This window comes from Lagopus muta, chromosome 3 (assembly GCF_023343835.1).
Source record: "Lagopus muta isolate bLagMut1 chromosome 3, bLagMut1 primary, whole genome shotgun sequence".
In the NCBI taxonomy this organism is placed as follows: domain Eukaryota; kingdom Metazoa; phylum Chordata; class Aves; order Galliformes; family Phasianidae; genus Lagopus; species Lagopus muta.
This window is the reverse complement of record NC_064435.1, coordinates 65,365,097-65,371,253: the sequence shown is the minus strand read 5'-3', so window position 1 is coordinate 65,371,253 and position 6,157 is coordinate 65,365,097. Positions and strand designations below refer to the sequence as shown.

General features: G+C 36.7%; 1 long non-coding RNA gene across 1 annotated transcript in view; it reads right to left on the bottom strand.

The window, feature by feature from the left end:
* The window catches only part of LOC125690962 (uncharacterized), a 127,220-nt gene that overhangs the window by 70,866 nt on the left and 50,197 nt on the right, over positions 1-6,157 (bottom strand). The gene's annotated exons all lie outside the window — the stretch shown is intronic.

Sequence of the window (6,157 nt, the reverse complement as noted above, 5' to 3'; positions counted from 1 at the left end):
AGGGTGACGCAGTTGCTCCGGTGAGACAGAAGTAGAAAAAGTCATTACATAAATATGAATTAGAGCTGTAGTTATCTTTAATTTCTAAATAATAGATCAAATGCATTCATAATTTGGAGGCAAAACTGTTAGGTGCAAAACAAAATCTCTGAAAAAACTATTCTTTTTTTTTACCTACTAGTAAGTGATGGATATAAATCATAAAATTGGAAGCTGTTGGAAGCAGAAGAAACAAATGATTCACACTGAGGAAAATCCTTGTTTCCAATCTTTGATTCTTTTTTCAGTATACTGTACATGTCCTCCTAATTAATTACAAATTTCTTCCTAACTTACTGCTTGTATATATTACTGTAAGGATATTTAACTGATGTGCAAATATATATATATATATATATATATATATATATATGTATATATATATATATATATTTGCACATATATATATATATATATATATATACACAACTTAGAATAATAGCTCTTTTTTTCCCTGTGCTGAAATGCAAACTACTTCCAGTTTTCTGTTGACTGCAACAACAGACTCAGTATTCTACAAACAAGTTCGAAGACTTCTGGCAAGCTATGGTATTTATATTTAGCCTCCTTGTCAGCAAATGTCTGAAATCACAATCAAGTAAACAGCTTTCTGACTACAACTATGAAACCTCACTCAAGAGTCCTGAAGAGTCAACAAATACACCACAAAAATTTTTGGAGTTAAATTGAGATACTGATGCGTAAAGTTATTCGTTTCATTTCATCTAACAACTTTCTGTAAACATTATTAGTTAAACCTTGTAAGGAATTACATGTGTATGCCTTCCTGCTATGTATGGTACTCCACAGATTTCCTTTTAATTGACGTGTACCTATTTCAACTTCTTTCAAAGTTGAACAACTTCCAAAACAAGCATTCATCAGTTTTCTTTGTGAAGGTAATCACATTATCCAAGGTACCATTGCTTAAAATATGCCTTATTTTACAGACAAACATTTTCTTTTACATTTTCTTACTGTACAGATTCTTCCTACCCACTCTGCCTCAAAACAGAATCCAGGTTTATAATGGAAACAAACAAAAGGCAAGTTGTCTTTTCATATGTGGAGAAGCTTTCATCAAAAAGTTTCAAAGACTTTTTAGGGAATATCGTTCACAATCCTTTTCCTCCTCGACTTGTATATCACATAATCAGTTTGTATATGGACCCTGAATCGTCAATGGAATACTGAAGGAGTCTGTAGAATCTGAAATGTTTGAAAAGCAACAATCCAATAAAAGTAACAGAAATGTAGCAAATCATTCTAGACTGTACTGAACAAACATAGGAGCCCAGGCCTAATATTGAAGACTCCATCTGGACATACCATTACAATTCAACTAGGTATACCAGTTGCTTGCTGCTGGATTCACTGGAAGAAACATCACTGTTCTTTCAATGGTCAAAGCTGTTCTTTCAAAGGTCAAAGCTAATGACAGCTTCCTTTCTTATCCCTCTTCCTTTCTTATACAAGCCGTATCACCTGAGAATCTTCTGTGCAAAGCAACTACGCTATTTAGATAGACTAGCATGTACAAAGCACAAATACATTTAGAATGAGAACTAGATGCATGAAAGCAGAAATCACCAAGATACTGTTTCAGTGAGAAGAAACATCACTGAGGTGGTGAGGATAAAGAAGCATCTGATGATACCAAAATGCTGTTCGATAGGGTCTTGCTCATGGAACATGTCAATAATTAAAAATATTCCAACAGAGCTTTCTTCTTCCCTGGTTTTCTGCCTGTACAGCTACTGAACATGCTACACAAATATCAGTACATTCACTTTCCCCTAGAAGAATACCTCCCTCCTAGTCATGTCCAAGAGCTTGTGGCTGAAAATGTCTTCTAGCCAGCTGACCACAACAATGAGGAAGATTTTGCTCAGATACTCCAAGAAATGGCAATCATCCATACAGCAACTGGCAGTGACAATTCACATGGAAAGAACAGACTGTAGTCTTCTTTCACTTGTGCATCTACAGTATTTGAGTGTTACAGGTCAGTTGTATATCCTATTCAAATACAGAATCCTTGGTGGAAAAAGTCAGCTTTGTTCACCTTCCACAATATTTCTATCCATGTAAGTTCACTAAACATCACAAAAGCCTACATGCTTGTATGGCTAGAAGCAGTGAAAAATCCTATTTGAAAGTTGACTCTGAAACAAAAATATTTTCTAAACTTAAGTGATGTATTGGAATTTTCATCAAATATACATTATTTGGCAAGTCAATAATCCTGAACAAGCCCTGCTAGCCCCTTTGGACCTTGTGCCTAAGAGTTGACATACCTGTATGTTAGTATTAGCGAGTACTATACAATCCTAAAATATGCAACAATGTAAAGGAACATGCTGGAAGGATGTGGATATGTGCTTGTCCTGCACATATCCACAACAACTTTCTGCATTGGACTATGTTTTTTCTACATAGTTTTCCTCCTGGGTGCAGTTCTCCAGGGTGAAGTGACACCAAAGTATGCTCCCCTCAAGCTAGACAAATGACATCACCACAGGTTTTGCATTCTACTTCCTTTACGCAGTCCTTCAGCATTTACCTTGTGCTCAATCAGACAACTGAGCATCACTCCCTAGGATAGCAGCCTCTGTTAGGGTAGACCTAATCACTTTTCACTGTTCAGAAAGCAGTCATTTAGCTTGAAGACTTTTGACAAATAGATGTACAAAATACCAAAGTAGTCTTGAACTATGCTTCCAAATACAGCTCCGTTTTTTGTTTTATATTCTTCAAGTTGCCTCTCCACCCCCCCCCCCCCCCAACCTTGTATCTATATCAACATTTTTCAGAACCTCCTCTGAATTTTACTAAATTCCCGGTGTTGGCTACAGCTTATGACTATGCAGCATTACCTAGCACCTTGCATCATGAGCAGTACTTCCTTCAGCATTCTGAATATGATCAGCCTTTGATGTTTCACTAAAAAAGCAACTAAGTTTTTCTTGTTTGTTATTGGGTTCAGTTTCACAATTTGGGTCCTCTTTCCACTTTTCAGAGGCAGAAATTAAACATGATTTGAATCTCCTAGTCTTGTTGGGTGTGTGGAGGCTTTTTGTTGTTATTACTTTGTTTTCACTACAGTACTCTGAAGCCCTCCCAGTTTCTCTTACTTTTCACATATCATGCCTTTCAATTTACAGCTGGAAGGGTAGCTCTTCTATTCAACAGAAAACAGCCCAGTCAAAAGCCATGCTAGTACAGGGTTTACATTTTTAATTGCCACGTATCATATTTAATACATACACTCACTTTCATTAATCTCCCATGCAAAATAAGCAAGCCTATTTCTCATTCACAGAAGCTTAAAATGATTTCCATCATCTTTTCCAAAACTCAATCAGTAGCAGCAGGGGAGGTGGCTGCCAGAATAAACAGTATTCCAGTTAAAACCACATTTTTACTTTATAAAGGAATTATATTTTCCTTTTGGTTTATGCACTATGCTTATTTCCCCCATCATATTCTCTTTCCTCAGATGCATCAGGATTCCATTTGCTTTTTTGACTTTATAGGAGCACCAAAAAAATGCCCATATTGATGCTCACATCCTTCAGCTGACACTGTTCATTTACTGCAACACAGGAGATTATATGGGTCGTTCACTTTTTTTCTTCCTTCCTTTTCTTTCACCTTTCTTCCTCACCTTCCACAATATATTATTTTACATTTATAAATATTTTTGGTTAAAACTTCTGTAGCACCTCCACTTCAACACCTTCCACATACATGTAATGAGAGGGTAGACAAAGTCACTACATGACCACAGGGCAATGCAACATCTTGGTAAGTACGTATTTGCTTTATAATTATAAGCTAAGTACATAGAGATGCTGAAGTATTTTACATGCTAATTGTACTAAATTATCATATGATTACACAGGTAAATTGACATCTGCAAAGTTCTTTGAATGCCAGGCAAGCCCAGCAGCAACATATTGTAAAAATTCACATTTGAACAGCATGAAGCATACTCCCACAGGTCTGCCATTCAGTTACTGCTCTCAATAAAGCTTTCAGTAATATTTGGTTTGATTAAGGTGTTTATATCTGTCAACACAGCTATATTGTCTCATTCTGAAACTGAAAAAAATAGTATACCTCTAAACATGTAAAATAGGGTAATAATTTTAAGTAATTACACTCTAGTTGTGCATCACCAGTAAAGAATTCAACTGAATTTCCAACCATATATTCACATCCTTTTTCACTTTGATTTGTCCCTTCTGTGTCCCACTGCTTATCACTTTCTCTTTGCAAATTACAGCCATTATGTAATTTTATATAGAATTTCTTCCATGTTATGAAAATTATGCATAACAGCTTTTATTTGTGAGATATTTAATCACAACATTTTGTACTCTGCCTAACACTGTTCACAACAGGGTCTCAGAACTTCAGGGGCATCAACAACAATTTCTAGACATTTTCCCACTTGGAAATGCAGGGGAAAAAAAAGTTAAAGATTACCTCACCAGAAACTAATTCCACCCAAGGGAGCATCAGCTGAGATTCAGCTCTGATACCCATGCAACTCAAAAGGACCTTCTGTGTGGTAAGACAGAATGCCAGGAGGCACTGAAGAAGTAAATAGGCTCCCAGGGGGAATAAGGGAGACAAATTTCTCCTTCATGCATAGCCCCAGAACATCCTGAACTCTTCATTCTCAGTCTTGAAACAACTCTTGATACCTTTTCCTTTATACATAGTGAAGCATCACTTGCAAGCTGAATGTCATTGGGATCAGTTCTTCAGCTCACTGCTATGTAGTAGTGGAGATGTTCAACCATCTGCTTAATTCTAGGTAGCTTAGCACAGCAGCTTAGCCTTGGCTATCAGCCAAGCTTCCATCCATCCACTCTCATCACTATGTTCTCCCACAAAGGCCACCCCTGCAGCTCCCCATTCTGTCACTACCAAAAAAATCTTTGACATCTATACAGAAAACCGCAAGATACATTTCATTCCCAAACCAGAAATTCTTATTTCTTTGTAATCCCTGCGGAGGACTTTCATTAAAATTCTTATATAAGCATATTCAAGCACTAAACAGTTTTAAACCAGACCAAATAAGATATCTGTCTCAGGATGGATACTTTTTTCTCAAACCAGATCCAACTGTTGCTGAGAGTTGAATCTCAACCAAGCTATCAATGAGCAAGGCAGGAAAATCAGGTTTGCTTCAGTCACTGAAATAAGCCACCACTGAGCAAAACTGCAGTCGGGGGCTTTCCTCATGCTGTCCATATAATAACGTTACTGTCAGAAGAGAAATTCAAATCGATGCGTGTCTGCTTCCAGCACAACAACCTTTAATGACCAACTAGGTATTCCTCTATGCTTCCCAATCCACTGACAACAAAGGACTATGAATAACTTAGTTTAAGATAAGTGTAAATTTGTTGTAACCTTAGCATAGTTTCAGATAAACGAGTAGAGTTATCCCATACCTACATCAACTAGTTGTGAAGCATGGGGCTATGAAATTAGGACAGTAGGAAAAATTTGGTTTTAGTTAGCTGCGGTCCCTCTCTGTAGCTCCAAACTGAATTGTAAACTCGAGAAGACTAAAATCTGTAAAACTAAAATTTATATACTACCAGATTATATGCTCAGGGTTGTTGGATATCAGAAATATCCCTCAGATACTAACTCTTTGGAAGTGGGCATTATTAAGAATGACATTTTCAGAATAGATATCCATAAGGAAGCAGCCCACTTCAGGAACACCCAGAATGCCAATGGATTTCTACGCCCTGACTGTGCAAGGAGCTGAACAGAAATACTCTCCAGATGGACTAAATGACCTAAGATCTCCTTCTGTAGTTTTTGTTCTCTATATAGGTACTGCAAATAAAAGTGATGAAGGATGAATTAAATATATCTTTTCTCTGATGGTAATCTTAATAGAATTGCCTATGCTCAAGTCTGGAAAAACAACAGCCCTTATTTTCAAGCCACTGAACACGTATTTGCTGAGATGATTCTGTAAACAGTTTAAATGATATAGTTTTCTGTATCTCTTTGCTGGTCAGTATTTGCAGTAAGAGAAGCAACACATTTTATGATATTCTGAGCTTTCCTACTTGCTTCAGTC